Below are 22189 nucleotides of genomic sequence, written 5' to 3' on the forward strand. Positions count from 1 at the left end.
TGAGGCCTGTGGCTGCCCACACTTGGGTCACTGGTTCCCGTGGTTCATAGCGATGCCTTGGGGCCAGAGCCTGATGTAGGGATAAGATCTGGACCAGAAGCCAAGGAGGGGAGAGAAAGGAAGGGCCAGGAGGACCGTGGGGAGGAATGGTGAATTTCCAGTCATTGCGTCCCAACATAGCTCAGTTGTGGGCTGTGTTTTAAGTGGTGTGTCCCTCATAATAGTCAAAGCACTAGTTTGTATTTCAAAGCATATATTTACTTATTTAACTATAAATTCCAAAGGCAATGAAGGGAATACACTGAAAAAGCTCCCTCCTCCCCGCCTGACAGCTCCCTCCCCTGAGGGAACTGTTGTAGAATTGTCGGCCTCCTTCCAGAAATGTTTTAGGCACATACAGGCAGACACATTCACACCCACATCCTTTCCCCCCACTTACTACATAAGTGTTAGCATACTCTTCCCATTGTCCTGCACCTTGGTTTTTTCACTTGTGAATCGTTAACTCGAGATCGGCCCTGTAACAGGGCTCATTTGCATTCTGAAGGCCTTTCGCCCTGGTGAGCGGGAGCGGCATGGAGGCAGGGGTGTGTGCGTGTGTGTGCGCGCGTATGTGCGTGCGTGAGTGCACAAGTGTTTGTGCGCATTTGTATGTGCACCACCAACAAGGCCTGCAGGACAGAGTGCAGAGGCCCCACTCAGAAAACCTGGCTCTGGGTCTAGGATCTCATTACCAAGCCGGGGCCTCAACCCCCCTCAGGCTGATTCCTTCCTGCAAAGGGATAACAGGAATATTCCTTGGGGTTGTTGAGGGGTGGACTGAGGATGAGGTGAGAAATAGGCCTGTGAATTGTCAAGTCCTGTGCGGTGAAAGGTTATTCTCAGCCTGAGTCTGAAGTGGTTTCCTCCATTTTCCTGAAGGGCAAGTTGGACCTTCTCTGCTTCCCTCTCACCCACCTCCTCATTTTGAGTTGGTGGCACCATCTCTACCTCAGGGAGTAAACAGACGGTCTCCTGGGTCTCCCACCCACACCCACCTACCCATTTATGGGCATCTACCCCACCTCACCTCCCTCCCACCCTCTTTTGGGCACCTGAAATCTGACTCCTCCCCTGCACTCTCCAAATCTTCAAACTGTCCTCTGGCTCTTTCCAATCAGCATTTAAATGTGCTCAGATTCTTTGTGTCTTAAAAAGTAAACCCTCCCCCCAATCGCCTTCCACTGTTTTCCTCTTCCATTTCAGAGTTAAACTTTTTGAAAGATCAGTGTAGGCTCCGTTCCTTGCCCTCACCCGGTTTCATCCCCTCAGCCCTGTGTTTCTTGGTCAAATATTTATTGAGCTCTATGTGTCAGGTGCTGTTCTAAACACTTACATGTACTGACCCTTTGAATCCAAAGAGGTTGATACTACTATGAGCCCATTTTACAGATGCGGAAACCCAGGCTGGAGAGGTTAAGTGTGATCACACTGAGTGCAATCCCCACATAACAAGTAAGTAATTCCAGTTTCAAAGCCAGGCCATCTGCCTCCAGAACCTGTGTGCTTAGCCACGTCATTACCTGCATCCTGTGGGCAGTGTTCTAGTAACTGATTTGTGCAAGGTCCGTGACCTCTGCTAAAAAACAAAATCCAGGCAAGTAAATTTGAAGGTCTAATTGGCTTTATTAAGTGTTTTATGAATTTGGTAGCATCCTGTCTAGCAGGCAGAGGGGAGGTCCCAGGAATTGTACACAATGGAGGGTTTTTATAGGAAGGAGGGAGGGGCAAGAATGTTACTAGCAAAAGCAAAGATTGTTTCAGGCCAGGTCATCTTCCTTCCTTTATTTATTTTTCTAAGTCATCTCTAAACCCCACATGGGTCTCGAACTCACAACTCCTGAGATCAAGAGCCACTTGCTCTACTGACTGAGCCAACCAGGTGCCCCCAGGTCATCTTCCTTTAGGGAGAAGGGCAAGGGGTCTCTTTAGGTGGATTTCCTCATCTTCTTTTGAAGGATGGAGAGGGCCCATGTGACAGATTACCTCATTGGAGCTGACCAGAAAATTCCAGATTGACTGATTTAAAATTCCACTCCTGGAGAAGCTGAAACTGCAGTTAAGTTTGGGTTTGCTGTCCTGGGGGCAAGTGGGTTTCCCAGTGTGGCAGACCTGGGTTCACATCCCAGCTCCTCTACATACTGCGCTGTGATCTAGGGAAAGTTCCTGGACCTGTTCCTCAGTGACGGAAGTTACTTGAAAGTGCTCAGCATGATGCTGGTGGGCCAGGGTTCTGCTCGTGGTTCTGTCCCTAACTGTCCCGTGCAAATAGCCTCTCCCCTCTGTGCCTCCGTTCCCCGTCTGCAAAACGAGAGCAGTGGCCAGAGTGTTTCCAAGGGCCCTTCCGTACGTAAGTAAGCCTCTTTGGCTTGAGGGATACCTCTCAGATTTTACACATTCGCCACAGTGGGGACCATCTCTCCGGGAGGAAGAAGACAGTGAGGTTTCACCCAGCAATCCTATGCCCACAAGAAAGCAGGCTCCTGCCCACCAGAGGAGCAATTAGGGAAGTTGTTTATGCCTCTTAAAAGCTGCTTCAAAATTGCATAGACTCTGGCTGCATCCCACCAGCAGGGAGGCAAGAAGAGCTGATAAGACCCAGAGCCGATAAGACCCAACTTTTGTGCAAAGCTTATCTCCTTCCGGTTTCACAGTAACCCTGGGGGCAGAGACTGTGACCACACACTTAGAGCATGCTGGATATGGTGAGGGGTTTTATTAGGGCTCTCCAGGGAGATAGAACAGGTAGGATGCATCTCTATACCTAGAAAACGATTTGTTTTAGGAAACAGGCTCATGTGATTATGGAGGCTGGCAATTCCCAAATCTGCACAGTGGGCTGTCAGGGTGAAGAGCCAGGAAAGAGCCAAGGTTGTGGTTCATGTCCAAAGGCCACTTGCTGCAGAAATTTTTCTTGCTCAGGGAGGTCAGGCTTTTGGTTCTACGCAGGCCTTCAACTGATTGGACGAGGCCCACCCACACAATGGAGAGCAGTTGGCTTTACTCAAAGTCCACCGATTTTAATGTAAATCTCACCCCAAAACGCCTTTGCAGAAACACCCAGAATAATGTTTAACCAAATATCTGGGTACTGTGGTCAAGCCAAGTTGATACATAAAGCTAACCATCACAGGGGTCTTTCTGTCTAATCCCTGCGACCTGGGAGGTAGTTATTGGGATCCCTACTGATGAAGAGAGAAAAAAGACTCAGAGAAATGACAAGATTAACTCAGGGCCACAGAGCTACAGTGGCACACAGTCATCAAGGAGTCATCTCCTCTTTACTGGACCCAAGAATGCTTTCTGGGTGAGACACTGGAAAACCAACATGCAGCGGACCAGAGCAGAGCTATGTGAAGTTGCGTTTGACCCAGATGGAAAGTACGCACACACTTTTACCAGAAAGGAGGCGGCTGGGCACCTGAGTCATGCCACCTCTCCATATCAAGATCAGATTGTCTCGTTCCTTCACCTCCGTTGTGGAAAGTCCAGTGTCTTCCTCAAGATTTCTCGGACTGCCATGGGTGGAGGCTGGAACTCATTCTCTTGATCAGTTGGCCCTGAGTTCCTGCTTCTGCCCAGGCAGCGATCTTATCACGACTGACTTGGCAGATCCTGTTTGTCAACCTCATAACCTTTCCCCTTTCTTTCAAAACTCACCTCCTCCCCACCCCACCATGAAGTGTCTGTGTGGCAGGTTTTCCTGATGGCCCAGGGAGATGGAGAGGAGTTACAGAGCAGCCGTGAGGACTACAAATTGGGTATTAGACCGCATGTTCTCATTCAGGCCTCTCGTGGCCATTTCTACAGCCCCAGCCCCTGCTCTCGTTGCTTGGCATTCCCCCTTCCTCATCTTCCTTCCTATGCCCTCTGTTGTCACCATCCTCTTCCTCTCAGAAGTAAAATTAACTCCCTCACATTTTCTTTCTTTCTTTTTTAAAAAGATTTTATTTATTTGAGAGAGAGAGAGAGAGAGTGAACACAAGCAGGGGGAGTGGGAGAGGGAGAAGCAGACTCCCTGATGGGCAAGGAGCCAGATGCGGGACTTGATCCCAGGACCCTGAGATCATGACCTGAGCTGAAGGCAGACGCTTAACCGACTGAGCCACCCAGGCACCCCCACATTTTGTTTCATAGGGAATTCCACTTTCTTTCACCCAGAGTGTTCGTTTTGGCTCCAGGCCTTCCTCCGGGGGTCCTGGGCGCGGGCAGATGCTTTCTGAGAATTCTCTGAGTCAGCAGCTGCCTTGTGCTCTTGCGCCAGTGGGGTCTGGCTCTTTCTGCTGCAGGAGCGGGGATGAGACAGGGTCTGAGGCCAACCGAGGCGCTGCCCTTCCCAGGACTGGCCAGGTGAGGCCACCTCCACCTGTCTGGCTTGTGGCCGGTGAAACTGTTGCAAGGACAAGTCCCCAGTGGACCTCAGCTAAAGGCTGCAGCCTCTCATCCCACACAGCTCTGTGGTTTTTCTCCCCTGTGACTTGGCCACAGTGAGTGGGCACCCTGGCCAGAGGGCAGGAGGGTTTGGTCTGAAACGGCACTTGCCAGACTCTGAGCTCAGGTACACCCGCAGCATGAAGCCCATAGTAGCCCTCTCCACTTTGGGCTCTTGTATTCAGAGCCCCTCCTCTGCCTCCTCGGTATCTACATGCCCTGTCCCCTGTTACGGGCTTTGAAGGTTGCCCATGAAGCACTACAGAAGTCACATTCCCAGGCTCTGGAGGCCTTTGGGTTCCCAAAAAGCATGGGGGCATGGGACGCTGGTGCTGGAGGCTTTGGAGGCAAACAGACATGCTTCAGTCCTGGCTCCCATCTCCATGACTTACTGTGTCAATTTGGGCCAATCACTTAAACTTTCTGAGCCTGAGTGTCTTCATTTGTAAACACGGGCATCACAACACCTTCATGGTGAGGGCTGCTCAGAGGACGAGGAAGGTAAGACAGGGCACGGGCTTTGCACGAGACCCCCACGTTCAAGGTCAAGGTCCAGGGAGCAGAGAGGCTGGCCCTGCCCTCTATAGCCTCCGGGCCCTCAGAGGAGGGGGATCTCCCCTGGCGCCCCCACCCAACCCCCAGCCTGGCTCCCTCGGGCTCTTAGAAAAGCCTCCCTAGATCTCCATTGGGAGATTGATCTGTGGTTCCAGCCAAGGTGGCTCAGGAAGGCAGCGGGGACAACATCCCCTGTGTGAGCCTTGCAGGCTGACACCCTGAGCCCTGGAGGCCCAGAAAGCTCATTCATGGAGGTCAAGCTGCTCCTGCTTCCCTGAATGACACCCCACAGCCCTGGGCATGGACAGGGGCCCTGCTGCTGTTCTCTGTGCGTACCCATCTATGTGAGCTGGTAAACTGCACCCCGTGGCAGGGAGTCTCTGTCTAGGCGGGCACGTAGGTCTCTTAGCCAGTGTTTGGACCGAAGAAGAGGGAAGGAAAAAAATCAAGTTCAGGGTATTTGTTCAATAATTTTTAGGGATACATGCAGTGCACTGGGCAGTACCACCTGTAGACCTGGGCCTGGTCTTCACTGCCCCCCTGCCCACTCCAGCGTGCCTTCTGGCCCTCTCTACCCTGTGCATGAACTTGATCCAAGGAGCTCTGGGACTCATGCCCAGGGGTTCTCCGGGGGCTCTGTAGCCAGGCCTCAGCTCCAGGAGAACAGCCTGGAGTCGGCTTGCTCCTGCTGGCGGGTGTGAGATCCCAGAAGGTTGAGTTGCCGGAATGGTGCTGACATGTTGATTTTGTGTGACTCAAACTGTGTATCTAGACAGTGGCCCAGAAAAAGAATATTTGCCCAGGACCATCATGCCTCCGCTGGAGGGGGACCTAGCGCTGGGCACCTTGCCACGCACTAGAACAAAACAATGTCCTGCCTTCCAGGAGCTTCTATTCTGGTCAGGGGAGGCAAATCAGGGTGACAGGGGCTATGGAAAGCAAGCAAGCAGGTTAAGGCAGATAGGAGTGGAGGTGCGCACCTGCTCGGCCCGCGCTGGAGGGAAAATGATGAGGATCTCAGGTGCACGCCAGAGTCTGCAGGCGCTGGTAAAGACTGGCTTTCACCCAAAGAGGGCAAGCCACTGAGGGGTTTGAGCCGAGTACATGCTCTGACTTATATTTTTAAAAGGGTGACTCCCTTCATTCGCGGTCAGTGCTATGTAGTATCTTATCATGAAAAGGAAAGAGTTTAGTTATCCGCTCTCCTTCCGATGACCTCTTGGGCTCGTCCAGCTCTTTGCAGTAGTAAACAGCACCGCTGGGAACATTAGCTGCACATATATGCATGCGCCTGTGCAGGCCTTTCTGTCGGGCAGATCCCCTCCCTCACTGCTGCTCCTTCCTGGTCTCCTTTGTCCCTTTCTCCTCGCCCGTCTGACCTCCTGGCCCTGTCCTCTCCCTCCTATTGTCACTTATTCATAGGTCCTCTCATCCAGACTCGTGGCTTTCCTATCAAGTATATGCTAATGTCTCCCAGTTTTCGCTGCTGCCCAGAACCAGTCCTCCCCCACTCCTGAACTTCATATATTGAACTTCTGACTAGTCTTTCTCTACTGGGGTTTCTAACTCTCGTGTCTAAAATTCAACTCCTGATTCCTTCACTCCCCACACCTCCTCCTCAAGCCTTCCTATATTGCATACCCTTCTCAGGCCCCCAACCTTGGAGTCGTCCTTGACTTTATCCCATCAGCAAATCCCATTAGGTTTACCTTCAAAATGGTGCCCACTTCTCACTGCATCCACCCCTACTGCCCTGGTGGAAGCCAGCCTCAGCTCTCACCTGGATTAATCCAATAGTATCCTAACCTGCATCCTCCTTCTCCTTGGTTTTCCTACCATCCATTCTCCAACCAGAGCGAAATCTTTAAGACATAAATCAGATCAGAACATTCCCTCTGCTTGAATCCTGCAGTGACTGCCCATCTCATTCAGAGGAAAACCTGCCATCCTTAGAATGGCCTATGAGACCACCTGCCCTCTTGCTTCCTTCTGACCTCCTCTCCTGTGACTCTCCCCCTTTTGCTCACTCCGCTCCAGCCTTGCTGGCCTCTGTGCTGACCCCAGGACCTGTGGGCACCCTGCTGCCTTAGGCCTTTGCACTGCCTGTTATCCTGAAATAGCTTCAATGTTCATGTTTATTTGCTTACTATCTGCTTCCTCCCAATAAAAAGCTCTATGCAGGCAGGGCCTTCGTTTTCTTTCCTGCTGTGTCTCCAGCATCTAGAACAGTGCTTGGCACAGAGTGGACAGTTATTTCTTGAATGAATCAATTAATGGATTATTATTATAAGAGCTATGTAATCTAAACCAGATAAAGAGGAAGTTACATCATGGGGGTGAGAGGCAGGGAGAAGGTGATAAGATCAATGGTTGGGAGGCTCTGGGTAGGGTTGGGAGATTGTTGGATCCGGGCTATGAGAGACAATGAGTTTCAGTGACAGGGAGAGATTAAAGAGTGTGATACCTGGATTGAGTGGAGGAAGGTTCTCCGTTCTTCTACCTCGTTGGTTACTTCACATCAATCTCCTTCATTGGTTTCTTTCTTTCTTTTTTTTAATAAATAAATCTTTATTTTTTAAAAAAAGATTTTATTTTTGTGTGTGAGAGAGAGAGAAAAAGAGAGTGAGCACAAGCAGGGGGGAGGTGCAGAGGGAGAAGCAGGGAACAAGATGTGGGACTTAATCCCAGGACCCTGGGATCATGACCTGAGCTGAAGGCAGATTCTTAACTGACTGAGCCACCCAGGCGCCCTCCTTCATTGGTTTCTCTTCAGCTTTTCGATTTCCAAAACTGGAGTGAAGTAATGAAAAAGTCTAGGGCAGTGTTTTCTAAATTGAGAGACATCATGAAATTTAAGTTGGTGCATCTATAAAAATAAAGTAGAACAGAATAGAGAATAGCAGAGCACAACACGTGTGGCAAGGGTAAGTATCATATTATAAAACTCTATTTCATTTATGTATGTATGGATGTGGGTATTTATATATGGTGGGTGTTATACGGAGTCACGTGTATGGTTGGGTCATGGACAAACAAGTTTGAAAGCCATTGGCCATGTGAGTGGGTGAGAAGGTCAGACAACTAACAGGCCAGGTCGTTGGAAGGAGTTTATTGTGAACCCTGAAATCACCAAGACTTTATAGGGGTAGTACCAGAGAGAAAGATACTTTACCTATGATAAAGGGTCCAAACTCTTCAAGAAATGTCCTGGGAGTCCGTCGATGATTGCAATGAGGTGGTGCTTGCTCCTTGCTCTAAGACTTCTCGTTCTAATCCTTTCCTGTGCTTCCCCAGCCAAGAGCCTGATGGCTCTTTTTTCCTCACCAGCATATTCCAACCTGCCTCAGTAGCCCTAGCAACCTGCTCCTGACTCCTGGGTCACAGCCCTAGGGGCTGGTCTCCTCACTCATCCCTCCACTGTCTCTATGCATGCTCACTAGTAATCGCAGCAATACAATACCAAGGTGAGCCTTCATTCACTGAGCTCCTCTCTGTGCTCTGTAGGAATCCTGCAAGGTACAAATTCCCCTTCATTTTAAGGAAGAGAGCCGGGAGTTCAGAGGTTAAGTGACTTGTCCAAGGTCACTCAGTGGCAGAGCCAGGATTTGAACTCAGGTCTGCTTTCATAGGGAAGGCTTTGCAATGTAACCCCGCAGCCTCCCTCAACAGCTGATCGATTCCCTCTTACAGACCGTCCTCACAGCATGACATTCAGATTTCACGCTTCAATACAACTACAAATCACTACATTTCATGGAGGCTGGGTTCTACAATTCTGACTCCAGTTCTGATATGTGGGTTTTTTTCCCCCTACACCAAGGAATTGTCTGACAGCAGTGGGGTGTCCTACAATTCCACTCAATTCTGACACCGTCCACCTGGAGACAGCAACAGATGCCACAGGATGAGGGCTCAGTCCCACAAGAGTACCCGCCCCCCCTCCCCAGCTTCAGGCCCCAGTCGCAAGCCCAAATTGTTACTTGTGCCTCTAGCTGACTGGCTATTGGCGGGAGGTTCCTAGGATCCCCTCTGTGGATTTGATTAATTTGCTAGAGCTGCTCACAGAGCTCAGGAAACCAGTTTACTTCTTAGATTACATGTTATTACAAAGGATGTTAAAGGATATGAATCAACAGCCAGATGAAGACATACACAGGGTGGGGTTTCCAATACAGGAGCTTCTGTCTCCATGGAGTTTGGGGCCCAACACAGTGGCATGTGGATACGCTCTTGTTCGCCAGTGTGGAAGCCCTCCAAACCCTCTCCTTCTGGGTTTTTATGGAGGCTTCAGTACATAGGTAAATTGATTAAATCATTGGCCACTGGAGATTAATTCAACCTCTAGCCCCTCTCCTCTCCCCACATGTCAGGCGGGTGGGACTGAAAGTTCCAACCCTCCAATCACATGGTTGGTTCCCCTAACACCCAGCCCCCACCCTTGGGTGCTATTCCAAAAGTCACCTCATTCATGTAACCGCAGGTGTGGTTGAAAGGGGTTTGTTATGAATATCAAGACACTGTTATTGTTCTTATCACTAAGGAAATTCCAAGGAAGTTCCTAAAGGAGCTCTATGCCAGAAATGGGATACGAATACATATGCAAATACATATTTCTTATGATAACTCACAACGTCACAGGTTCTCTCAAAGAGTTGGAATGTAAACATCAAAATTCTTTTGTTTTTATTTTTATTTTTTAATTAATTATTTTTTGGGGTGCCTGGGTGGCTCAGTGGTTAAGCGTCTGCCTTCGGCTCAGGTCATGATCTCAGGGTCCTGGGATCGAGCCCCGCATCGGGCTCCCTGCTCAGTGGGAAGCCTGCTTCTCCCTCTCCCACTCCCCCTGCTTGTGTTCCCTCTCTCGCTGTGCCTCTCTCTGTCAAATAAATAAATAAAATCTTTAAAAAAAAAAAATTTAATTATTTTTTAAAAGTAGGCTCCACGCCTTGCGTGGAGCCCAACCAATGCAGGCCTTGAGCTCATGACCCTGAGATCAAAACCTGAGCTGAGATCAAGAGTCGGATGCTTAACTGACTGGGCCACCCAGGCTCCCCAACAACAAAATTCTTGAATGGCCTCTGTTTCCACTGAATGCCAACCTTGTACCCAGAGCTGCACTGGGGTCATAGGGAAAGAGTGGAGGCTGGGCCCTGGCTTCAGGAGGTTACAATCAGGGGACCTGAGACCTCAGAGATTCTGCACATTTCACAGACGACAAAACTGAGGCTTGAGTCATAATGCAGGAAAGAATTAGAAGCCATGGAACAATGATTAAGGATTAGTCATTTATAAACTCCTAGGTCACTCCTCATCATTTCTTGAAGTTTTTAGCACCTGGCAAAAAGTATCTCCAACACTATCCCTATAAAATCTTGGTGGCTTCCGAATCCAGGTCTCCTGCCCAGTAGCTTATACCTTCCACAGGTTGAGACGATGAAAGGAGAGTATGGGACATCGATGAACCTGGCTCACAGTGTTAGGGCCCTACCTAATCACCAGATCCCATCCTACTCCAGGTGTTCAGGGGCCATGTGCCCCAGGTGAGGCTGCGACCCTTCCGAGTCCTGGGCCTGGGCCCTGGGGAATGAGTCTTGCTTAGTCTGACCCACTTAGGGTAACTCCACTCCACTTGCCTGGATTTAAGAATGAGTGTGTAATCAAAGAGGGTGGTGGGAGGAGGAGCAAAGTGGGTGAAGGGGAGTGGGAAGTACAGAGGTATGGAGTGAATAAGCCATGGGGAGGAAAGGCACAGCGTGGGGAATACAGTCAATGGTTGTGCTAGCCTTCTAGGGTGACCGATGGTGGCTACACTCGTGGTGAGCACAGCGTGATGTGCAGACGCGGCGAACCACTATGCTGTACCCTTGAAACTAAATTGTGCGTCAACCGTACTTCAGTTAAGAAATTTTTTAAAAGAATTTTTAAAAAGTACGAGTATTGGGGAAAAAAAAGAATGCGTACGTAATCCATCTTGGCCGATGAGATGTGAGGGGATGTCTTCTGAGGGAATTTGGGGAAGAATTTTTATGTTCTTAAAAGGAAAAGACATACTGAAGAAATATTTTCTCTTCTATTATTTAAATATAGATGTTGTGGGAGGAGATGAAGCCTTGAGTTGGTATGGCACCTTGTGACCACGAAGGCACTCGCTAGGGGGAAAGCCAGGGTGCCGAGGACGGCCAGCCATGGAGCTGCTCTCCCTCTGAATTTCTTGCACGTGAGTAAATTCCTCATTGGTTAAGATTTTTTGAGCTCAGCCTCCTGAAACCTGTAGCCCAAAGCATCTTAACCAGTTAAGGCCGAGTGTGGCATCAGATGGCCTTGGCTGTGAGCGCCGTGCAAGGTCAAGCAAAGCAGGGGTCGGGGCAGCCCGTGCTGCAAGCTAGCGACCAGAAGTCTGGGTTTAATGCAATACAAGCTGTTTTTCCCTGTGTCCCTGTCAGTTTGCAGTCCCGACCAGGCGGCCTTTTGTGTGGTCATTCGGGGACCCAAGATCCTGTCTTCCTTCCTCTCTGTACTTGGGGTGTAGCCGCCAGGTGGGGGTGGGGAAGGCACACCTGCTTCTTAAGCCCTTCTGGCTGGGAGTTATACTCATCACCTGTATTTTTATTTCACTGGCTAGATGGAGTCATGCAGCCCCTCCTGGGTGCAAGGAGACTGGCGGCGCAGCCCCTTCCAGTAACAACTGCATCCTCCACGAGGGGAGTAGGGACACCTGAGAGTCAGCGGGCCCTCTGGGCTGGAAGCTCTGATGGTGGGGTAATGAGGGAGGGTCTGGACCTTGAGGGGGGAGGGACCCGGTGAGGGAGGGAGGGACGGGCTTTCAGTGGGTGGTGGTGGGCACAGGGTGTATTAAGGGAAAAAGCTGATTCAAAGGGGACCTGGTTGGGGTAAGGGCTGCATTTGGGGTGGAGAGGTCTATAAACTTGAAAAGAGGGAATGAGACCAGAATACAGAGGGCCTCGCATGTCTGTGTTCCCCAGAGTTGAGTTGGGCTGTTATGCAGATGGGCTCTATCTGGGTCCCTACCTGGTAAGCATCGGGATTCAGGATGAAGCCCACAATATTCCATGGCATGGATAAAGGAACAGCAGGCTTTATTTATTTATTAAGGGGTGGGGAAAAAGAAAATGTACAGGCCCAGGGTCAGCCAAACTATGTTGTCATGTTCTAGTAGAGAGACCCTGGCCCTTTTTATAGGGCAAATACAAAAGCAGTCTTGTTAGTGAAAAAACCCACGGGCTGCTTGGGGCCAGCCAGTCTGGATGTGGGTGCTCACTGTTGACAGTAGGGGACAACCTTGCCTCCATGGGATAGTAAGTTGTGGGAGGGCTGAGTTTGGGGCAGCCCCTCCCACTCGGAGAAGGGAAATCCTGATCCCAATGAGCTCTGTGTCCATGTAACATTGCGGGAGGGGTCAGAGCCCTCGGATCTAGTAGTAACAAGGCTACTTATTGTGCACCTACTATGTGTGAGGCACTTTCTATTTGCACTTAGTAGGCCCAACAATCAGGGCCTTGGGTTGTAACCTTACAGCCACTCTCTTTTGTCTTGCCCTGTTCTTAAATTGTGTGCAGTGGAAGCAGTTCATTTTTGTCCAGGACGGATGTGTGGCAGTCTTAGGACTATCCTGGTGACTTCTGGGTAAAGTCCTACAGCGACTTTGAGTTGCAAAACACAGTTTTCCTTCCAGAATTACAAGGTTTAGTCACAGGTCAAAGCTTCCAATTATAGTTAAAGATATGGTTGCTTTCCTTGGGCCTGAAAAAGAGTGTGCCCAGCGTCTCCTTTCTTGCTTGCTCTCCTCTGCTCACCTAACTGCATTTTCTGTGCTCCCAGTTGGAGAAGGTTTTAGCTATCCCAGGCCAATGATCAGAGGCATGAAATCAGCTTCTCCGCAGCCCTCTGGGTGCCAGCAGCTGTGGGAACATGGCCCCTCCTCTGGGCTTCTGGGGTCTGATAGCCTTACCTCCTCCCTCTGCTCCCCTACCCTGTGGTTATTACTTCTTCAGTCCCTCCTTCTCTTTTCTGATTTTTTAGAATAGATGTCCTTCACCAACTCCCTGTATTCAATTCTTTCTGATGAATTACCTATTTTAGATTCTGTCTTCTTGGTCAGACTCTGATTATACATTGGTTATTTAACGATATCCAACCAGTCACAGTTGAAAGATGTAAATTATATTAAATCTACCAGTGAGTTATTTATGGAGAAAATGATGTAACATTTGCTTATGTAAGCCAGGGTTTAATAAAGTACTGCTCTCCCTGGGAGAGATTTGTATTTGCCTGAGTCCTATGACCTTCCTTCTCTGCCTCCACTTTTAACCCAGAGGGCGCCTAATATGTCGTTCATGGACCAAACTATGAATACACCTTCCATCACATCAGCATCATCAGTAGGATCTGGGAGTGAGGAAGAGATGAGGGGCTCTACTCTGGTCCAGAAGGAAACGAAGCGGGCAGCCTGATATAAAAGGTGGTGGCCACTGAATTTGAGTGTAGATTTTTCTAGGGCTAGTGGGGGCAGGAGACATGGCAGAAGAGATGAAAAGATGTTCCCCTGGGTCTCTCTTGACATCATGGGGTTGGATTTGTTTTCAAGAGATTCAGAGGACTCCTAACTTTGATTTGCTGAATATCATCTTTACATTTCATCTTCATTCTCTGGTTCATTTAATTACTGATAACTCCTTTAAAGAGGAAGAAAAATGGACCAGGGAGAGTTTGCTCCTCTTTAGTTCCAAACCAAACCAAGGTAGCTCAGTAAGTGCTGCTGCCTTCCGTCCAAATGTCAGAGTAATTGTCTGTTGTTGCTTCCACTCCTCATTGTTTCTTTGGAGTTGTGTGTTCCTGCTCTTTCTCCCTCCTCTTCCTCCCATCCCTCCTCCTCTCAACGTCTCTCCCCTCCTCCTTCCCCTTCCCTCCCCTTCTTTTTCTTCTCTTCTTCCCTCCCCTTTCTCCTCCTCTTCCTTTGACTTCCTCCTCCCCCTTCCTCTCCTCCTTCTCCACCTTCTTCTCTCTAATGCTTTTTAGCAGACTTTGTTTTATGTGTTCCACAGTTTTGGTCAGAAGCTTCACAAATTTCACCACCTTTAGTGCACTCTTAAACAAAGCTATAACTTTACCATCAACCTTAATCAAAGCTGAATCATCCCGCATGTCTGAATAGTTACTCTGAAGGCATACAAATTGGTAAGGAAGAAGGAAAACTCTTACTATATGCAGATGATATGATACTGTATATAGAAAACCCTAAAGACACCACCCAATACCTACCAGAACTGGTAAGTGAACTCAGTAAAGTCATAGTATACAAAATCAATGTATGGAAATCTGTTGCATTTCTATACACTAATAATAAAGCAGCAGAGAATGAAATTAAGAAAACAATCCCACTTACAATTGCACCAAAACTGGTAAAATACCTAGGAATAAGCTTAACCAAGGCGATGAAAGACCTGTACTCTGAAAGCTATAAAACAGTGATGAAAGAAATTCAAGATGATGCAAAGAGAGGGAAAGACATTTTGTGCTCATGGGCTGGAAGAACAAATATTGTTAAAATGTGTATACTACTCAAAGCAATCTACAGATTTAATGCGATCCTTATCAAAATACCAACAGCATTTTTCACAGAGCTAGAACAAAAAATCCTAAAATTTTGTATGAAACCACATAAGGCCTTGAATAGCCAAAGCAATTTGACAAAGAAAGACAAAACTGGAGGTATCACAACTCTAGATTTCTTTTTTTTTATATTTTCAAGGATTTTTGTTATAAATTAAGACAGGGAAATGGGAATATAGTTGAAAGAAGTTGTGGGGTCTAAGATGGGATTTATTTTTAAATATGAGAGTTAGTTTTTTGTGACTGTATGTTGATGGGAGTGAAAAAGGAGTAAAAAATGAGAGTCCACAGCTTTCTGTGAACGAGCACAGTGGACAGGAGCAATGTATTCATGCTGGCTGTACTTGGGGCAAAGAGAAATCCATTCCCTATAACGGGGAGGGGAGGCAGGTGCAGGGGCAGATTTGGTAAAGGGATGGTGAGGAAGAAGTGGAGGAAGTGACACAGAAGATGGAATAAAATGAGTATTTCTCTATAGAAATGAGTCAGAGAGGAGCGAGAAAATATAAATGTGTCCTTTGAGAGAGCAGGAGATCATCAGAAAAATACGATAAGATAGTTAAGGACCCAGTTGAGATCTGGGGGTAGGAATTTAAAAGGTATCAGTCAGCCAAGTTGTTCACTGCTCAGATGTACATGTGGTGTAAGTAGAAATCTAGATGCAATGAGGGTTGGGATATTGCTAAGAGAATACAATAGAGAAAGAGAGGTCAAGGTACAAATCAACTTATATTACAAATGGTAGTAATTGTAACAGTATGTTACTGGCATAAAAATAAACACATAGATTAATAGACTAGAACAGAAAGCCCAGAAATGAACCCACAATTATATGGTCAATTAATCTTTGACAAAGGAGGAATGAATATACAATGGGAAAAAGAAAAATGGTGTTTGGAAAACTGGACAGCTACATGCAAAAGAATGAAACTGGACCGCCTTTTTTTTTTTTTTTTTAAAGATTTTATTTATTTATTTGAGACAGAGAGAATGAGAGAGACAGAGAGCACATGAGAGGGGGGAGGGTCAGAGGGAGAAGTAGGCTCCCTGCCGAGCAGGGAGCCCAATGCGGGACTCGATCCAGGGACTCCAGGATCATGACCTGAGCTGAAGGCAGTCGCTTAACCAACTGAGCCACCCAGGCGCCCTGGACTGCTTTTTTTCACCATACACAAAAATAAATTCAAAATGGATTAAAGACCTAAATGTGAGACCTGAAACCATAAAAATCCTAGAAGAGAGAACAGACCGTAATCTCTCTGACATTGGCTGTAGCAACATTTTTCTAGATATGTCTCCTGAGGCAAGGGAAATAAAAGCAAAAATAAATTATTGGGACTACATCAAAATAAAAAGATTTTACACAGTGAGGGAAACAATCAACAAAACTAAAAGGCAACCTACTGGAATGGGAGAAGATATTTGCAAATGACATATCCAATAAAGGATTAGTATCCAAAATATATAAAGAACTGATGCAATACAATACCCAAAAAACAAATAGTCCAATTAAACATGGGCAGAAGACATGAACAGACATTTCTCCAAAGAAGACATCCAGATGGCCAACAGACATATGAAAAGATGCTCAACATCACTCATCATCAGGGAAATGCAAATCAAAACTACAATGAGATATCACCTCATACCTGTCAGAATAGCTAAAATCAAAAACTCAAGAAACAACCAGTGTTGGTGAGGATGTGGAGAAAAGGGAACTTTCTTGCACTGTTAGTGGGAATGCAAACTGGTGCAGCCACTCTGGAAAACAGTATGGAGGTTCCTCAAAAAGTTAAAAATGGAAAGGAATCACACTACTGGGTATTTACCCCCAAAATACAAAAACACTAATTCAAACGGTTACATGCACCTCTATGTTTATTGCAGCATTATTTACAATAGCCAAACTATGGAAGCAGCCCAAGTGCCTATTGACTGATGAGTGGATAAAGAAGATGTGCTATATATATACATGATGGAATATTACTCAGTCATAAAAAAGAATGAAATCTTTGCAACAACATGGATGGAGCTAGAGAGTGTAATGTTAAATGAAATAAGTCAGTCAGAGAAAGACAAATGCCATATGATCTCATTCATATGTGGAATTTAAAAACTAAAACAAATGAGCAAAGGAAAGAAAAAGAGAGCAAGACAAACCAAGAAACAGACTCTTAACTATAGAGAACAAACTGATGGCTACCAGAGAGGAGGTGGGTGGGGGTTTGGGGGGAAATAAGGGATGGGAGTTAAAGAGTGCCCTTATTATGATGAAAAATAAAACAAAATGAAAAAAAAAAAAAAAAGAATCATTACTCTGGCCTGCATGCCAATGAGTAGCCTCCAACTCCTCATGGAAGTTCATGGAAGTTGCTACCACCCAGCACCACCATGGCAAGAAGGCTCAAGAGTTCTGTAACCAGTGTTTAAATGGATCCATAGAAAATTTGCATCTGGCACCCCACTGTGGAATCTTATATCTACTGTATCTTGATGTCTGAGTTGAAATTTCCATGTTATCATCCTGTTACACACAGATTAACATTTAAAATTTTTAAAAATTAATAGGCTTTATTTGTTAGAGCAGTTTTAGGTTCACAGGAACATTGGAAAGTACAGAGAGTTCCCAAATACCTCCTCCTCCCCTATGCCCCTTACACATATAACCTCCCACACCATCAACATTGGCATCAATGTGGTACATTTGTTACAACTGATGAACCAATGCTGACACACGGTCATCACTCAAAGTCCATAGTTTACCTCGACATTGTATATTCCCTGGGTTTTGACAAATGCATGATACCACATATCCACCATTACATATAGTATCATACAGAGTAGTTTCACTGCCCTAAAAATCTCCTGTGCTCCACCTATTCATCCTCTCTCCCTTCCTAATGCCTGGCAACCAATGATCTTTTTACTGTCTCCTTAGTTTTGCCTTTTCCAGAATGTCATATAGTTGGAATCAGATAGTATGTAGCCTTTTTAGATTAGCTTCTTTCACTTAGCAATATGCACTTAAGGTTCCTCCATGTCTTTTCACAGCTTGGTAGCTCCCTTTTGTTTTTTAAACACTTTCAATTTTCAGAACTTCCTTATGAGATACATTGTGTCAGCTCTTATACACGAAGAAACCAAGGTCCAAGACCATGCTAGTTGAATGCTAGAACGTAGATCTGTTTTAGTGTCTCTCTCTGACCTTTCCCCCATAGCCAATGGGCTTCTCTAGGCTTGATTGAGTATTGTGGTCCTGGGCACGTCACTGCCTCTTTTCTTTGGTCCTCAGTGTCCCCATGTGTTAAGAATGGAGAATACTCCTCATGTTTCCCTAACTCCCAGGGTAGTGCTGAGGGTCAGTTGGATAGCCCAAACCCTGCTATGAGATCTGTGGGTACCAGTGACTGTCCCTGCAGGGTGTGTTGGAATAGCCCCCCAGGGTCCCTCACTGCCTTGCTTGGCTATGTCAGTTCTGGCTCCTAGAGCCCTGCAGGGTAGTAGCGATTCCACATTGGGATAAGATCTGATTCTGCCTGCATTGCTCCAGGGGAAGCAGATGGTTTGGGGAAATCTAATTTAAAAGTAAAGAAATTGAATTAGCTCTCCAGGGGTCTGCTGGCCAATGCTTGAGTAAAAACTATTACATTAGCCTCTCAGGCCTCTCCAACCCAGCATTAAAACTGAGGGCAGGTGGGGTGGGCTGAGGGGACAAGGAGAGAACTTAGCTCGGTGGGGTAAAAGTCCTTAGCCTCTGATGATCCCTGGCTTGGGACTCATGAACCTGTAGCTGCCTCTGCCATTAACTTTCCATGGTTCACAGACCTCTCTGGAACTTGCCTTTCTCAGAGACCCACACATAAAATCCTACCTCTCTTGGGGTGTGGTCGCACTTAAGGAGAACATCCTCACCAGGCATATTTACTCTGAGAATTCCATTGCAGATCCTCTTGGGGTAAAAACTGTGTGGCAGGGCTCATCTAGGGTGGCTGACCGAGGCATCTTTGAGCCAGTTAGCTCTGACCAGGAAAGTGGTCTCAGGGAGTCTTTTCTGCCTAATTTCCTGTGCTTGGAACGCCATCCAAAGGGCATCCTGAACATTAACATTGCTCCCTTGGCCACAACCATGGGACCAGGGATGGGTGTCCTGACAAGAGATGCCAATGGGGTTGCTTCTTATTGGACAGTGCCAAACTAGTCATTAGATCCTTTCTGCTAAGGGAGCTTGCATGTGAGATGCAGGGAGAAGCAGAGATGCATATGCAGAGCTGGGATAAGCCCATCTCAGACCTCTGCTAGGCCTGTTGCACCATCCAGGCTAGAAGTACAAAAATTCAGAAGTTGTGGTATGACTGCTGAGATGCTGAATATCCTTTCAACAAACTCTATTATTTAAGGGCTGGGGTGCTCTTTTCATTGCATCTTGAAGAGCCCAACAATGGCACTGAATATGAAAAGAAATGCAACAGTTTCAGATATAAAACATTATTTTGATATATTTTTGGGTTGCCCATAGAAATATTCATGGTTCCTATTACTTTAACTTTTATGAGAGGTCCTCCCCTCACTCTTGCCCCCCTCCGCCCATAATGAAAAGAAAAACATATATAGAGAGCACTGCTTTCCTGATGGAGGGGCCAAGGGCAGGTGCTCCAAGATGGGCCACTTTGGCATGAACATTGAGTTAAAAGTAATCAAAACCCAGCAGATTCAGGAAAAGCTCTCTACCTCCCCCTCAACTAACTGTGTGTACCAGGAAGAGAGCTGTTAACAAAGATTCCTCTTTACCAAAGACATTTACCTATGTAATAGGGCAACCTTTGTTTTCCAAACATCTCCTTTCACCTCCCTGGTCTTTTTCCCCTTTGTACCCTCAGACATTTACTCCTCTCCTTAGTTCATACAAGCATCATGTTGCCTGTCTTTGGAATTTCCATGTCTGTGTGGATTCCCCAAATGTACGCTATTAAATATGGCTTTCTCTTGTTAATCTGTCTCATGTCAATTTGATTCTTAGTCCAACTGGAAGGACCTTGAAGGGCAGAGAAAAATCTTCCTCCCCAACACTGAATATTTGCTTGGAGACTTACATCTCTATATAATTTTAGAGATGGGAGGCTTATAGGAGTTCCTCAAGGACCCATTGTTACAGGAATTGGCACACCCCATCTCCAGCTTTTCCTGGAGCCTCCTTCACACTTTGGGGCCCACTACTCTGTTGGACAGCCCCAGCTTCTATGGAGTTTTCTTTTTATTAAGCCAACATCTGTTCCCTGTGAATTCCACCATGAGTTCTCATTGCGGCCTCTGGGACCACATATGTCCCTGGTCCAACTTACAGTCCTTTAGATATTTGAAAACCAAGATTGTTGTATTGTAGGTTTCCCCCACCCTGCCCAGGTTAGAATCCTTTGGTCCTTCACTCTCCTCCTGGATGACATGGTTTTAGGCCCCTCCCCAATAAGGTCTCCCCTACCTCCAGGTCTTTGTAGTAGGCTCCCTCACTTTTTGAGGAGAGGCCCCAGATTGGAGTATCATACTGCCCTGGGTCCTGACTCCTGCATCTGTGGTGGCTTTATTATCTCCCTCCATCTGGACACTTACCTCTCTGGATGGAAGCCAAGACAGCCTTACTTCATAGTTTTGGCTTCTTTTAAGTTTGTGGTAAGCTGTATTTCCTTGCCTTTTTTTTTTTTCAAATGAAATTCTTTCCCCATCCTGCATTTATGTAATGAGTTCTTCCAAGCAAGTGGTTCCAGTATGTTCCTGTTAAATTTCTTCCTATGATATTAATCCTGGAGACGCCACGATGTGAAATGTGCATTAAGACTGGGGAAAGAGAACTGGATTCAAATCTGTATCCAGTATATTACCTGTATGATCTGGGGGCAAATACTTAGCTTCTCCAAACCTCAAGTCCTCTAACTTTAAAATGGAATAAAATACCGGTAACTCATGTGTCCCTTTCCCATCTTCTTTGTAGCTGAGTACTCATGTGACAGACTTTGGTCAATGAAGCACAAATGGAAGTCAGCTTCCGAGCTTTTGGGGGAAGCTTTTGCATTTTAGATAAAAGGGGTACTTGTAGCAAGGATTTGCCCTTCTCTTACTTCTGCTGTGAATGTAGAGATGGTTGGAGCCGTGGCAGCTGCCTTGTTGACAGAGTGAGGGAAGCCAAGAGAATCACAGAGATGGCCTCTTTGTGAGTATTCAGCTGCTAAATCAACACCTGTGGTTGCCTCCAGGCTTAATGCATAAGGGAAAAAACCCTGTTATCTAGCCAGCCAAACATGCACTTAACTACTTCTTCAGCTACAAGTTTAAGGGATGAGGAGCTGTGTTAAAACATATGTAGACTGCTTGATTTCATTTACTTACTATTTATTCCTCCTAAGATATATCCTTTGGGTGTCATAATCCATTATTCCAGATCCTGAGATCTCTTTGAACTATAATTTCGTTACTCACATTACTGGGTATTCCTCAGAGCTTTGTGAAACCTGTAATATTTAATAGTATTCCAAGTTATTTAAAACATTGACCGGATGGGGCAAAGCAGCCCCCTCCCCCCTCCAGCCCACCAATGGATCTCTCCCCTTGTATGGGAGTGTTCACCCAGCTATGGATCTGCCTGCTTGTGCTGGAAGACCACCCATACTACTCCATCCTGTGCCCAAGCAGCTCATGAGATGCCCTCATTTTCAGTGAAACAAAAATACACTGCCCTTCGGGAGTGTCCTAATGCACTAGTTAAAACTCCTTCTGCAGGGAAGTTGCAGCAGCATGGAAGGAGTGCCAGATACCTGTGGTCTTGCCTCCACCCTAGCACCACTCAGCTCCACCCTAGAAGGCGTGGAGTTCAGGAATTTTAAAGCACTTTCAGTCCTTGAAGGGCACCTTTAATAACCTTTACTATCCACCTGTTTATATTCAAATTTGCTGCCCCTGCACTGCCTTTCACAGTTGAACCAGGAGGCCCACATACCCAGCTGTGTATCCATGCCTCTTTTGCCCAAGGAGGTTCTTTCTGGACCCATAGCTATTATTGCTATTGGCAGTCTATTGCCTTTTTTTTTTTTAAATTTTAAATTTATTTATTTTTTTTAAGTTTTATTTTATTACGTTATGTTAATCACCATACATTACATCATTAGTTTTTGGTGTAGTGTTCCATGATTCATTGTTTGCGTATAACACCCAGGGCTCCAGGCAGAACGTGCCCTCCTTAATACCCATCACCAGGCTAACCCATCCCCCCACCCCCATCCCCAGTCTATTGCCTTTTTGTGACCTAAAACTTCCTAAAGGCCTTTGTTCCAAAAGCCCTTCAGGCCCCGAGAGCTGTGGCACATCTTGGTTTTGCCTTAGTTGCAGAGCTTCAACTAGACCCATCCACCAGGAGTCCGGGTGAGCTCGTTGGGCTGGACTGAGGGCAGCGTGGACCAGCTGGCTTCTTTCTGGGTGTCCGCCAGCTCTCAATGATCCCTCCTCTTCTGGTCTTAGGTTCAGTCTATAGGTCAGAGGGTGGCTCAAT

The sequence above is a fragment of the Mirounga angustirostris genome, unplaced genomic scaffold (genome assembly GCF_029215605.1).
Source record: "Mirounga angustirostris isolate CCGP_5_RB_7025 unplaced genomic scaffold, mMirAng1.0.hap1 SCAF_5, whole genome shotgun sequence".
In the NCBI taxonomy this organism is placed as follows: Eukaryota; Metazoa; Chordata; class Mammalia; order Carnivora; family Phocidae; genus Mirounga; species Mirounga angustirostris.